Here is a 14808-nt window from a genome sequence, read left to right as displayed (position 1 = left end):
ATCCCAAGCCACACACCACAATGACTTGGAAATATAGCATCAGTCCTTCACCATTCCAAGAACCCTCCCTCTAAGAGTATTGTGGATCTACCAACACATCAAGGACTGCAGCAATTCAACGAGGCAGCTCAACGCTACCTTCAGAAAGGAAATTAGGGATGGTCTCGACCCAAAACATCACCCATTCCTTCTCTCCAGGGATGCTGCCTGTCCCGCTGAGTTACTCCAGCTTTTCGTGTCTGTCTTCGTTAATATAAAAGTCTTTATTCATCAAGAGAAACAGACATTCTCTTGGAGACCTCCTAATCAGTCAGCAGAAAGACAATACACAGTTACAGTCGATCCATTTACAGTGTACAGATACATGATAAGGGAATAACGTTTTGTGCAAGGTAAAGCCAGCAAAGTCCCATCAAGGATAGTCCGAGAGTCATAAGAGTCAGATAGTAGTTCAGCACTGCTCTCTGGTTGTGGTAGGACGATTCAGTTGCCTGATAACCGCAAGGAAGAAAGAAACTATCCCCAAATCTGGAGGTGTGCGTTTTCACATTTCTGTACCTTTTGCCTGATGGGAGAGGGGAGAAGAGGGAGTGGCCAGGGTGCGACTCGTCCTTGATTATGATGCAGCCGGCCTTGCCGTGGAAGCGTGAGGTATAAATGGAGTCGATAGAAGGGAGATTGGTTTGTGTGATGGTCCGGGTTGCGTCCACAATTCACTGCAATCTCTTGTGTTCCCAAACCAAGCTGTGATGTATCCCGATAAAATGCTTTCTACCGTGTATCTGTAGAAGGTGGTGAAAGTTTAGGGGACATGCCAAACCTCCGAAGCCTTCTCAGGAAGTAGAGGCGTTGGTGTGCTACGACCTGATAATCATTCATTAGAACAATGCCTTTCTGATGCAAACTGAAGAGGCTGGATATCTGAAATTGTTGATCTTAGTTTTGTTTTTTTTGGTTTGTAGTTTTAGAGACACAATGTGGAAACAGGCTCTTCGCTCGGCTCACTGAGACCACGCCGACCAGCGATCACTCTGTATCCTAGACACTAGGGACAATTTACAGAAAACAATTGACCTACAAGCCTGCAAGTCTTTGGAATGTGGGACGAAACCAGAGAACCCGGAGAAAATGTGCGCAGTCACAGGGAGAACGTGCAAACTCCACACAGACACCACCTGTGGCCAGGATCAAACCCAGGTGTCTGGCGCTGTAAGATAGCAACTTCACCTCTGCGCCGCTGTGCCACTTTAGTACTGAGGGTTGCAATGTGCCGTTTGGAGATGTGCTGTACTTTGAATTTATATTGGCCTCATTGTAACAGAAAGAGGTCAGAATGGGAATAGGTTGGAGAATTAAAGTGACAGGCAAGTGGAATCTAGGTTCATGTTTGCAAAGCTGGCTCCCAATCTGCATTTGGTTTCTCAATTGCAGAGGAGGGCACATTGTAAATATTGATTGCAGTATTATAAGATGGGAAGAACTACAGGATTCATCTGGAAGGGATGTTTAGCTTGCTGGATGGTGGGACTTCCAACAGGTTACTCCTGAGTTCTCTTTTCCAGATATGAGATCAATAAGGAGGCAGAAATCTGATTGAATAATAAGTCAAAATGGACTAGGAAAGCAAAGTATTCCAGGAGTGCTGAAGCATGAATCACAAAAAGGAAGGACGCAAGACAGAAAGGCTTTCTTTAAGCTGTTATGTTGTTCAGCTGCAAAGGGGTACAGGGAAGATTTACGAGGATGTTGCCAGGACTAGAGGGTGTGAGCTACAGGGAGAGGTTGAGTAGACTGGGACTCTATACCCTGGAGCGCAGGAGGATGAGGGGTGATCTTATAGAGGTGTACAAAATCATGAGAGGAATAGGTCGGGTAGATGCACAGAGTCTCTTGCCCAGAGTAGGGGAATCGAGGACCACAGGTTCAAGGTGAAGGGGAAAAGATTTAATTGGAATCTGAAGGGTCACTTTTTCACACGGTGGGTACGTGGAACAAGCTGCCAGAGGAGGTAGTTGAGGCTGGGACTATCCCAACGTTTAAGAAGCAGTTGGACAGGTGCAAGGATAGGACAGGTTTGGAGGGATATGGACCAAACCCGGGCAGGTGGGACCATTGTAGCTGGGACATGTTGGCCGGTGTGTGCAAGGTGTGCTGAAGAACCTGTTTCCACACTGTACCATTCTATGACTCTCTATGTAGAATACTGTGCAGACGTTTGACAGATACAGGGTATTCACTCTCCTTACGTGACATTGTTATTGGTTTTATTTTCTTGGAAGTGTATTCAAATCATTAGCAGTATCATGAAGAAAAACATTAGTGTGTTTCCCCCCAGCGATTGCATTTTTATTGGACTCTTTTATTTAGTTTAGTGTAGAGATACAGCATGAAAACAGTGTTGGAACTTACATCGAAGATAGACAGAAAAAGCTGGGGTAACTCAGCGGGACAGGCAGCATCTCTGGAGAGAAGGAAAGGGGGACGTTTTGGGTCAAGACTTCTTCCGACTGAGAGTCAGGGGAGAGGGAGAATAGAGACATGGCAGGGTAAGGAGTGAAAACAACAGATCGGCCTTTCGGCCCACCGAGTGCATGCTGACCATTCTTACCATGTGTGCTTATCACACACTCTATCTGTCTGTCAATGTGTATTAATAAACAATGAATTTTGGAGGAACAATTAACGCAGCAACCAGCATGTCTTACAGGACATTTGGTGTCTCCACTGGCTTGGCCACAAGGGCAGTACAACATGTAGGTACTGCCTCGGACTCTCAGTCTGAAGAAGGGTCCCGACCCGATAAGTACCCATTCCTTCTCTCCAGAGGTGCTACCTGTCCCGCTGAGTTACTCCTGGATTTTGTGTCCATCTTCGGTGTAAACCAGCATCTGCAGTTCCTTCCTACACATGTCCGGACTGCAATCTCAGTTCCAGGAATTCATTGCTGACCTAGCTTGAGGTCATCCATGAATTTTGGGTTCAATACTTCACTGCCATTTGCAAATGTAATAACTTTTTTTGAAATGCTTAACCTCCAAAGTGGAACGTTTTCCACAGAAGGCCGGAACAATGTTATTTAATTTTGTGGTGTCTGCTTCTGTTTACAAGTTCACAAGTTATAGGAGTAGAATTAGGCCATTCGGCCCATCGAGTCTACTCCGCCATTCAATCACGGCTGATCTCTGCCTCCTAATCCCATTTTCCTGCCTTCTCCCCACAACCCTTGACACCCGTTCTAATCAAGAATTTTCCTATCTCTGTTGGTGTGGAAAGGGTTAAATCCTGGAGCTTGGAGCTTGGAAACTGGACAGTCCATTTTAGCTGGGTTAGGTTCCACAAGGAATGGCCAATGAATTAAATTGTGCACACTTTATCTTGGCACAGCTGATGTTTTACCTAGTGGCCTCTCTGTGCCAAGTAACTTGACAAGTCATGCACTGCATGTTTTCCTCTTAACATTATAAAATGGAGCCTTTGAATGCAACCTCCAGTCTTTCAACAGTAACAAAATAAACGTGGGCACGTTCTGCTGAGTTTGCCAATGATCTGTCCATTAATGATCTCCATTCTGCCGTCAATAACTTGCATCATCATTAACCCTCCTCAGGTTTCAAAGCCCACGGTATTTGAGACCTCATTAGTGGCAGTTGCAACACTGATTGCTACCTTTTGCACAGTGCGCAACGGAACTAAATGCTGCACTTTCTGTCTCAGTGACTATCCTGCAACCCACAGCGATGGCAGCATGCAACTTGAGGAGGCAGACGATGGAGAAGGGTCTCGGCCACCGAAACGTCACCCTTTCCTTCTCGGCAGAGATGCTGCCTGTCCCGCCGAGTTCCTCCAGCTTTTTGTGTCCCTCTGAGGCAGATGATTACGTGGGTGTAGCACACGCACAGGTTACTCAGACCCCCCCCCCCCCCCTGTGTTTTTCCGCCCCTCCACAGCAGCCCTTTCTGCAGTTGTTCTGTGGCTGCCTCGGAGAACAGTTCCACTCTTCCCAAAGTCTGACACTTTTCCAAACATTGCTCGGACTGGGAGTTTTTCATGCAGTTCCTTTTGGGAATTGCATACTTCACATTTTAGTGCACGACTTTGTCCCCTGTCACTACAAGTAGTATAAGAAAATAACTGCAGATGCTGGTACAAATCGACGGTATTTATTCACAAAATACCGGAGTAACTCAGCAGGTCAGGCAGCATCTCAGGAGAGAAGGAATGGGCGACGTTTCGGGTCGAGACCCTTCTTCAGACTGATGTCAGGGGGGCGGGACAAAGGAAGGATATAGGTGGAGACAGGGGGAGATCTGGGAAGGAGGAGGGGAAGGGAGGGACAGAGGAACTATCTAAAGTTGGAGAAGTCAATGTTCATATCACTGGGCTGCAAGCTGCCCAGGCGAAATATGAGGTGCTGTTCCTCCAATTTCCGGTGGGCCTCACTATGGCACTGGAGGAGGCCCATGACAGAAAGGTCAGACTGGGAATGGGAGGGGGAGTTGAAGTGCTCGGCCACCGGGAGATCAGTTTGGTCAATGTGGACCGAGCGCAGGTGTTGAGCGAAGCGATCGCCGAGCCTGCGCTTGGTTTCGCCGATGTAAATAAGTTAACATCTAGAGCAGCGGATGCAATAGATAAGGTTGGAGGAGGTGCAGGTGAACCTCTGTCTCACCTGGAAAGACTGTTTGGGTCCTTCGATGGAGTGGAGGGGGGAGGTAAAAGGACAGGTGTTGCATCTCGTGCGGTTGCAGGGGAAAGTGCCCGGGGATGGGGTGGTTTGGGTAGGAAGGGACGAGTGGACCAGGGAGTTACGGAGGGAACGGTCTCTGCGGAACGCAGAGAGGGGAGGGGATGGGAAGATATGGCCAGTGGTGGGGTCCCATTGTAGGTCACCACAATGTTATTTATGTATTTCTGGCCATTTTCATGATTCTTTTTACTAGGATTTCAATAATATTATTGCCATGCAGCGAAACATATTTGGCACACTAGAAAAGGGTGAAATCCAATTGTAGTTATTCGATTTTGAATTGATAATTGATAACTTTTAGATGTTTAGATTCTGGAATTAAGTCTTTCTCCCATTGTATTTGCATCAGTTTAATAGCCAGTGTGTAGGAAGGAACTGCAGATGCTGGTTTAAACCGAAGATAGACACAAAAAGCTGGAGTAACTCAGCGGGACAGGCAGCATCTCTGGAGAGAAGGAACGGGTGACGTTTCGGGTCGAGATCCTTCTTTGGACAGCCGGCACAGTTATACTTCCAGGCTTCTGTGAATTTAAAAGCTGATTTTCTTTCACAATCAGTTCTCTGATATGAGCTTCTGTTCTTGCGTGGAAACCTACAATGCTGCAATGCCTTTGAAGCTGCTTCAGTAAGGTTAATGCGAAAATGATGAGAATGACGTAATTGCCTGGAATTAGTGATACCAGCAGTGAGAAACATAAATAAGCTGAACTGCTGTGCGCCTTGATTTTGCAGTGGTGATTTCAAGTCAGGGGGCTTTGAAAAGTTAATTCAAACACATCATTGTGATTATAATGGAGGAACTAAGGTGATGGCAATCCACACAAAGTACCAGAGCCAAATCACAATTGAAACAATATGTTATTGCACAAGAAGATAGACACAAAAAGCTGGAGTAACTCAGCAGGACAGGCAGCATCTCTGGAGAGAAGGAATGGGTGACGTTTCGGGTCGAGACCCTTCTTCAGACTAGTCAGGGAACAAGGGAAATGAGAGATATAGACGATGATGTAGAGAGATAAAGAAGAATGAATGAAAGATATGCAAAAAGTAACGATGATAAAGGAATCAGGTAGTATAAGAAAATAACTGCAGATGCTGGTACAAATCGAAGGTATTTATTCACAAAATGCTGGAGTAACTCAGCAGGTCAGGCAGCATCTCAGGAGAGAAGGAATGGGTGACGTTTCGGGTCGAGACCCTTCTTCAGACTGAAGGGTCTCGACCCGAAACGTCACCCATTCCTTCTCTCCTGAGATGCTGCCTGACCTGCTGAGTTACTCCAGCATTTTGTGAATAAAGGAAACAGGCCACTGTGAGCTGTTTGTTGGGTGAAAACGAGAAGCTGGTGCGACTTGGGTGGGGGAGGGATGGAGAGAGAGGGAATGCCGGGGCTACTTGGAGTTAGAGAAATCAATATTCAATAAGCAGCCCGAGATTGTGTTCGGAGCTGTTAAAATAAGTCTCAGCTTGTAAGAATGGAATGTAGTTTAGTTTTCATTTGACTGATGGGTTTGTGCTGAATAATATAAACATATAAATCACTATTAAGAAGAAACACATATGCATAAGGTAACCTTGACCCACATGGCATACCTCATTTGTGGTTGTACTAATGCGTGATTTAAGCAAGTCTATTGAACAGCATGATACTTCACTTCGGATAAGGGCTAAGAGGTATAGAGAGGATCTGAGAGGGTTCTTGTCCACCAGTGAGTGGTGAATACTTGGACCACACTAGGGTGTGCACGGTGGTGCAGCGGTGATGCTGCCTTACGGCGCTAACAGAGCCGGACACCCGGGTTCGATCCCAACGATGGGTGCTGTCTGTACCAAAGAGAACAGAGCAACAAGATGGATCACCCCGTTGAAATCGCCTAGTGTAGTACGTAAAGGAGCCATTTTAGTAGGCAAAACCCGCCATTCGCTATGCCTCGCAGTGTTCTGGGGGAACAGTATGTGTGATGATACCATTAAAATGCAGAATATATCTCATCTATCAATTCACAGATCAATACTACGGTTTTTAGGATCGAGTGGTCTATCTTGTTCTTCTAGTATCTTTGGTCTGTACGGAGTTTGTACGTTCTTCCCATGACCGCATGGGTTTTCTCCGAGATCTTCGGTTTCCTCCCACACTCCAAAGACGTGCAGGTTTATGAGTTAATCGGCTTGGTAGAAGTGTAAATTGTCGCTAGCGTGTGTAGGATAGTGTTAATGTGTGTGGGGATCGCTGGTCGGCAGGGACCCGGTGGGCCGAAGGGCCTGTTTCCCTGCTGTATCTCTAAACTAAACTAAACTAAACTAAACTTAACTAAATTAAACTAAACTAAACTAAACCTGAAAGAGGAGTGGAAAGCAGATATTACTGGCAGCATTTAATAAATGCCTGCACAAGGCACTTGAATCATTAAGACATGGAGGAGGATAATACTCAGCAGGGCAGGCAACATATGTGGAGAGGAAGAAACAATGTTAATCTTTCGGGTCTGAGAATTTTCAATACTACGCTGATTTAGTATCAACAAGCTCATCAGGAAGGCTGGCTCTGTCCTGGGGGCGGAGTTGGATTCACGGGAGGTGGTCTTGGAGGGGAGGATGCTCCTCAAACTGCAGAGCATCCTGGACAATACAGCTCACCCCCTCCATGACACACTGGTCAACCTGAGGAACACCTTCAGCAACAGACTGGTTCCATCAAGATGCAGCACAGAACGCCACAGGAGATCCTTCTTCCCTGTGGCTATCAAACTGTACAACTGCTCCCCCTACTGGCGTGGGGCAGACTGAGAGTGACTTCCCTTCCCCCCACCCCACCCCCCCTCAATCTTTGCACATCCCCCAAGCTTTTCCACTCATCACTTTAATTTCATGTTTTATGTATTTTGTGGGTTTTTTTAACTGTTGGCAGATCAATTTCCCTCCTGGGATAAATAAAGTTCTATCGTATCATATCGTATCATTCACATTGAAACATAGAAACATAGAAAATAGGTGCAGGAGGAGGCCATTCGGCCCTTTGAGCCAGCACCGCCATTCAATATGATCATGGCTGATCATCCAAAATCGGTTCCCCGTTCCTGCTTTCTCCCCATATCCCTTGATTCCTTTAGACCTAAGAGCTAAATCTAACTCGCTCTTCAAAACATCCAGTGAATCGGCCTCCACTGCCTTCTGTGGCAGAGAATTCCACAGATTCATAACTCTCTGGCTGAAAAGGGTTTTCCTCATCTCAATCCCAAATGGCCTACCCCTTATTTATAAACTGTGACACCTGGCTCTGGACTCCCCCAACACGGGGAACATTTTTCCCGCATCTAGCCTGTCCAATCCCTTAAGAAATTTTATATGTTTCTATAAGATCCCCTCTCATCCTTCTAAACTCCAGTGAATACAAGCCCAGTCGACCCATTCTTTCATCATGCGTCAGTCCCGCCATTTAGATCCTGCCATTGCCATTCACTCTGGAATGGTCCAAATGACTGCAGTGACCATTCTTTCAGCCTACGCGATCTAGTCATTGATGTGCAGAGGGGCAGGACTGAGGCACAGAGGTAGGATAATTATCTGCTGGATATTGCTCTTAGCATGCTGTTCTGTGCAAAATGGCCAGCTTATTATGCAGTGTGTTGACTGCAGCATAAGCTACTTTGACCACACTTTCCTGGAATATCTGTGTGAAAATAATACGATAAGCCCAAGATGCATCATTACTACGGACAGGTTGTCAGCCAATTCTGGGCCAGTTATTCAATCAAAAAATGCTTTCTTTACTTTTCCATTTTACATTACTATTTATTTTTATAAGGATACCGATATGCTTTCCGGACAGGTTATATTAATAAAATGTGCATTTCACTTAATTACATTTTTTACAGTGGTAATCCATTTACACAGTCGGCTTCTTAAATTAGTCTGTGTTCACAGAGATATTAAGTTGGTTGGCTTAGGGGTCATTAACCTAACTTTCAATTGTCTCACGGAAAAATGGGACCCAGCTCCTCTAATGAAAATGATTTTCAGCTAGCTTTATCATCTGTGGTATGAGCAATCTTTGTTCCTCTAAGAGGGGCTTGTGGAGTATTTGACTGCAAAATGGGACTGCATTACTTCTGTGACAGGTGATGAATCACCCCAGATTGTCGGGGTCTCCACCAATCATCATTCATCATTTAATGCACGGCGATGATGAGGTCATCATGGTCTTCCAGCTCCTCCTTCACTTTATTCTGCACACAGCCAGTGTAATCAACGGCTTCTTCTTTTAGTGTCCTTCTTCCAAGTCCGCTACTCTTCCCCACCCAGGCAGCTGGATCATCCAGGGCTCCCTGTCAACTCATTTACTCCATGTATCTGAAGTAAAAATAATAAATGCCGTCTGTGAACCTTTTTCTACGCCACGTCACGCTATAAATCCAATCTATTTTTCCATATAATTTTACACTACGTAAAATAGAAAAACACACGGTGGCGGTGGGTGGCACAGTGGCGCAGCGGTAGAGTCGCTGCCTTACAGCGCATACAGCGCCAGAGATAAGGGTTCAATCCCGACTACCGATACTGCCTATACGGAGTTTGTACGTTCTCCCCGTGACCGTGTGGGTTTTTTCCCACACTCCAAAGACGTACAGGTCTATAGGTTAATTGGCTTGGTATAACCGGCGAATGGACCCCCCCTACAACAATGTCTACGACAAGCTACAACAACCTACCACCTTGTCGACGTCAAGCTATGGCAAGCTACCGACAACTGGCGACCCAATCTTTGCGAGTAGGACGTCTACCTACGACTGCACCTACGACAACCTACGACCACACAGGCAGCAACCTACGACAACCGAAGTCAACCTACGTCTACCCGCGATAAACTACGACAAGCTACGACCCTGTCGGTGACAACTGAAGACAATTCACGTCATTTTGGCCTCCGGTTTTGACGCCGGTACCTGTCGCCGGTTGACGTAGGTTGACGTAGGTAGTCGCCAATGGAGTTCGCTGAAGTCAGCACTGATGACAACCAACGTCACCTGGCGACAACCTACGACAGCACCTACGTCAGGAGACATCAAGCTACGCTCATTGGCGTCAAACCCACTGTCGCCGAAAATTCTTCAACATTCTGAAAATCCAGCGGCGACCAGAAAGACGCTACAATTCTTTGGAGACGACTCATGACCGTACAGGCGACACCCTGGCGACCGTGTGGCGACAGCCTAGTCACCTGAGTTTACCTCTTCAACTCCTCCTTTAGATGCGACCAGAATACTTTAAAGGAAGATGACAATTACTGTTCTTGTACCAGACCACACAGATCTGACCAAGAGGCATCAATGAACACATGGAGTAATACCTGGAATGTAGAGTTTGGAGAAAGAGAAAATGGAAACGAAAGTGTGCAGGAAGGAACTGCAGATGCTGGTTTAAACCGAAGATAAACACAAAATGCTGGAGTAACTCAGCGGGTCAGACAGCATCTCTGGAGAAAAGGAATAGGTGAGGTTTCAGGTCAATACCCTTCTTCAGACCGGGTCCTTTCCAGACATCACCTATTCATTTTCTCCGGAGATGCTATCTGACCGGCTGAGCTACTCCAGCTTTTTGTCTATCTATGGAAATAAAGTTGTCAGGAGGCCTTATGCAGCTATTTGTTTAATTAGAAGTTATACTTCTTCTTCTTGCATATGGCGTGCACAGCCTAAAGTTGTAGGTCAAGGGTAGACATCCAGACCACGGCAGCATCAGTTGCTGGGCGGATGGCCTTGATGCCACCAGGGAAAAGCCTCAGTGAGCAGTCATAGAAGTTATACTACTAAGCTAATAATTCTTTGGACTTGGATTCCCCTTATCCTGCTTCAAACATATAGATATTTTCAGAGCATTAAGTAGGTCATTGGAAGGCTCTATGCAGCTGTGCTACCAGCATGGATGCTTACAAATGCCCTCAGGAACATTTATGATTCTCGAGAACCAGAATACAGCTGACAAATATCACATAAGCCTGTCGGAGAGTTATAAAGCTTCATTGACGTGCTAAGCACCACGAGGCCTGTTGTCTGCTCTCAGACTGTACACAGTCCGAACCCAGCGAATGAATGATAGGAAAACATCTCTAGGAAAGGATATGGACTTCACGGGCATTTAATTGCCCACGGATAGACACAATCAACATGACATCAACGGATTTGAGGATTCTGCACTCAGACAAGGCTGTCAAGGAACCAAGAATAGCATGATTTGGGGAGACCGTTCCCTCTGTAACTCCCTGGTCCACTCATCCCTTCCTACCCAAACCACTCCAACCCCGGGCACTTTCCCCTGCAACCGCACAAGATGCAACACCTGTCCCTTTACCTCCCCCCTCAACTCCATCCAAGGACCCAAACAGTCTTTCCAGGTGTGACAGAGGTTCACCTGCACCTCCTCCAACCTCATCTATTGCATCCGCTGCTCTAGATGTCAACTTCTTTACATCTGCGAAACCAAACGCAGGCTCGGCGATCGCTTCGCCCAACACCTTCGCTCAGTCCGCCTTAACCAACTTGATCTCCCGGTGGCTGAGCACTTCAACTCCCCCTCCCACTCCCAGTCTGACCTTTCTGTCATGGGCCTCCTCCAGTGCCATAGTGAGGCCCACCGGAAATTGGAGGAACAGCACCTTATATTCCGCCTGGGCAGCTTGCAGCCCAGTGGTATGAACATTGACTTCTCCAACTTTAGATAGTTCCTCTGTCCCTCTCTTCCCCTCCCACTTCCCAGATCTCCCTCTGTCTTCCTGTCTCCACCTATATTCTTCCTTTGTCCCGCCCCCCTGACATCAGTCTGAAGAAGGGTCTCGACTCGAAACGTCACCCATTCCTTCTCTCCTGAGATGCTGCCTGTCCCGCTGAGTTACTCCAGCACTTTGTGAATAAATACCTTCGATTTGGACCAGCATCTGAAGTTATTTTCTTACACTATGTCTTGTCTTTCTGTTGACTGACTTGAATGCAATCATGTATTGTCTTTCTGTTGACTGGTTAGCACGCAACAAAAGCTTTTCACTGTACCTCCGTACACCTGACAATACACTAAACTGAACTGAAATGAGTTAGTGAGAAGAGAGGCAATATTTACGCATTCAGGTCACAAGCATCAATCACTTACAGGGTCAAACTGGCCCTTAAAAATTAAAATTTTCTTAGCCTTTGTAAATGCCTGAGTTTATTTTTCCCATTTTGGCTCAGGGGAGAATCAAGCTGCACATAACTTTCGCTGCAGTCCATTAGTATGTAAGATGTGACAACCTAAACTGACCTTCTCCCAGTCTAATCCACTAGCTTCACTTCAGTGAGAAGGTTTTGAACATGGTAGCATTAATAAATATATGAAGGGTATAAAAGGTCTCTCTATGGCCCAGAAGAAATCAATTTACAAAATAGAGGTACCAATAATTTTAGATCTAATTAATATGCACTGTTTTTTTAATTGAGTCATTTTTGAATTTATCCTAGAGCATTAAGAGAATTATGTTTTTCATCTTATATTTCAGCTCTTCTTGCCACTTAGTCATGTTTCTAAATGACTACCAGATTCAAAAGTGCCTTTGAAAGGCAGCCAGACAATCATTGAGAAAATTGCCTTATTTTTTATTCCCAAAGTGCACAGTGGAATCATATATTTATGGTTAAATATGAGACATTTGATAAATGTTTATGGGCTGGTAATAATTTATTCCTCCTCGTAATAAAGGGTGTCTTATTCCGCGTCTGATTTGGAATGACTGGAGAATTGCCGAGTTGTGTGACATCCAAAATACATTACTAAAAACTGGAAGTGCTTCGGTGCTGAGGACTGAGTTACGCAAGACCCACCTGAGAATACTCAGCATTCCCAATGATAAGTTGCTATCACGAGATTATTTTACTTTGGGGAGATATGTGGCATTTTCAACCAGTCCCTGCAAACTCTTCGAAGCACTTCCCTCTGGAAGGCGACTCTGGACTGTCAAAGCAGCCACAGCCAGACATAAAAACAGCTTTTTTTCCCACGAGTGATAGTTCTACTTAATAACCAAAGTCTGTAGTCTCTTTATGTTTAGACCGTAATGTTGTATCCTTATTGTTTTGATGTGTTTATGCTTTATTCTTAATTGTTAACTGTATGTCTGTGTTGTCATTTGTGAGCGGAGCACCAAGGCACATTCCTTGTATATGCACAGACTTGGCCAATAAACTTATTAATTAATTCATTCATTCATTCATTTTGGATGTGTGGCGTATCGACCATGTTACATCCGATCTATTGAGTCGCCAGAGCTGGCGGAATTTGTTCGAGTTAATCAAATTCTGCTACATCATAACACAGCATGACCCTGGTTTCACCTGCAGCCTTATATTAATTAAAAACAAACTCAGCTGAAGCACCAACCTGTGTCATGTCCAACGTGACACCAAATTATACAATTCCTGTACACCCGGACAAATTCATTATTCAGTATGATCTGTGTCCCCAGATGGGAAACTTGATCATATTATGTCTTTTTATGGAATAATGGTTAACACTTCAATTGTTGCCTAGTATTTTAATATATTGTGGAATAGCCAATTAAAATAAGTGGAAAGGACAAGTGTTGAAAGCTCAGCGGTCCAATGTCCTGCTTTTAACTCCTTAAGTACTGCAACATCAGCCTGTCCAGCTGAAAGCTGTGATCTGCCAACTGGTGACTGAGTGCTGAAATAATGTTTTGATGATTTCCACTTGCATTAATCCTGTGGGATGCATTTTTCTCAGATGAAGTTGAAAGATGTGTCTAGTTAGAGGCTGAAGAAACTGTTCCATGTTTTTTTCTTTATAAGCTCATTAAACGGAAATAGCGTCATTTGTCCAATTAAATTAGGCCTCAAAGCCTGTGTGGAACTTGACAAAATATAGATATGAATCACCGCTGAGTTATTGTTTGATGTTTCCATTATTCTGGAGTACATATGATTCTAACATAGAAACATAGAAAATAGGTGCAGGAGTCGGCCATTCGGCCCTTCGAGCCTGCACCACCATTCAATATGATCATGGCTGATCATCCAGCTCAGTAACCTGTACCTGCCTTCTCTCCATACCCCCTGATCCCTTTAGCCACAAGGGCCACATCTAACTCCCTTTTAAATATAGCCAATGAACTGGCCTCAACTACCTTCTGTGGCAGAGAATTCCACAGACTCACCACTCTCTGTGTGAAGAAATGTTTTCTCATCTCGGTCCTAAAAGACTTCCCCCTTATCCTTAAGCTGTGACCCCTAGTTCTGGACTTCCCCAATATCGGGAACAATCTTCCCGCATCTAGCCTCTCCAACCCCTTAAGAATTTTATATGTCTCTATAAGATCCCCCCTCAGTCTTCTAAATTCCAGCGACTATAAGCCTAGTCTATCCAGTCTTTCTTCATATGAAAGTCCTGCCATCCCAGGGATCAATCTGGTGAACCTTCTCTGTACTCCCTCTAAGGCTAGAATGTCTTTCATCAGATTAGGAGACCAAAACTGCACACAATACTCCAGGTGCGGTCTCACCAATGCCCTGTACAACTGCAGCAGAACCTCCCTGCTCCTATACTCAAATCCTCTTGCTATGAATGCTAACATACCATTCGCTTTCCTCACTGCCTGCTGCACCTGCACCCTTGCTTTCAATGACTGGTGAACCATGACACCCAGGTCACGTTGCATCTCCTCTTTTCCTAATTGGCCACCATTCAGGTAATACTAACCAGAACATGCTTTTAACTTACTGAGTTTCTGCGACAAATAAAATCCTTGACTATCTGGACTGTGCAGTTACCAGTGAAAGCTGGCATTAATATTATGCCTGGAGATTAGCAAAGTAAAACCTGCTCCTTTCAACACTTGTGTGTAGATATGAGATGGCATGCATGTTTATCTAAAACAAAACACTGCTTTGAAAATCATGAATACGAATGGAAGTTTACTGTCTCTTAGCAGCTGAGAGCTGAAAGGCCTGGTCTGAAGATCGATTCACAGCTCAACTACTCCATTGAGGGGCATAAGTAGATAATTTATCATGAGTGAGGAG

The sequence above is a fragment of the Rhinoraja longicauda genome, chromosome 8 (assembly GCF_053455715.1).
Source record: "Rhinoraja longicauda isolate Sanriku21f chromosome 8, sRhiLon1.1, whole genome shotgun sequence".
NCBI classification, from domain to species: Eukaryota; Metazoa; Chordata; class Chondrichthyes; order Rajiformes; family Arhynchobatidae; genus Rhinoraja; species Rhinoraja longicauda.
Note: the sequence above shows the minus strand (reverse complement) of the source record.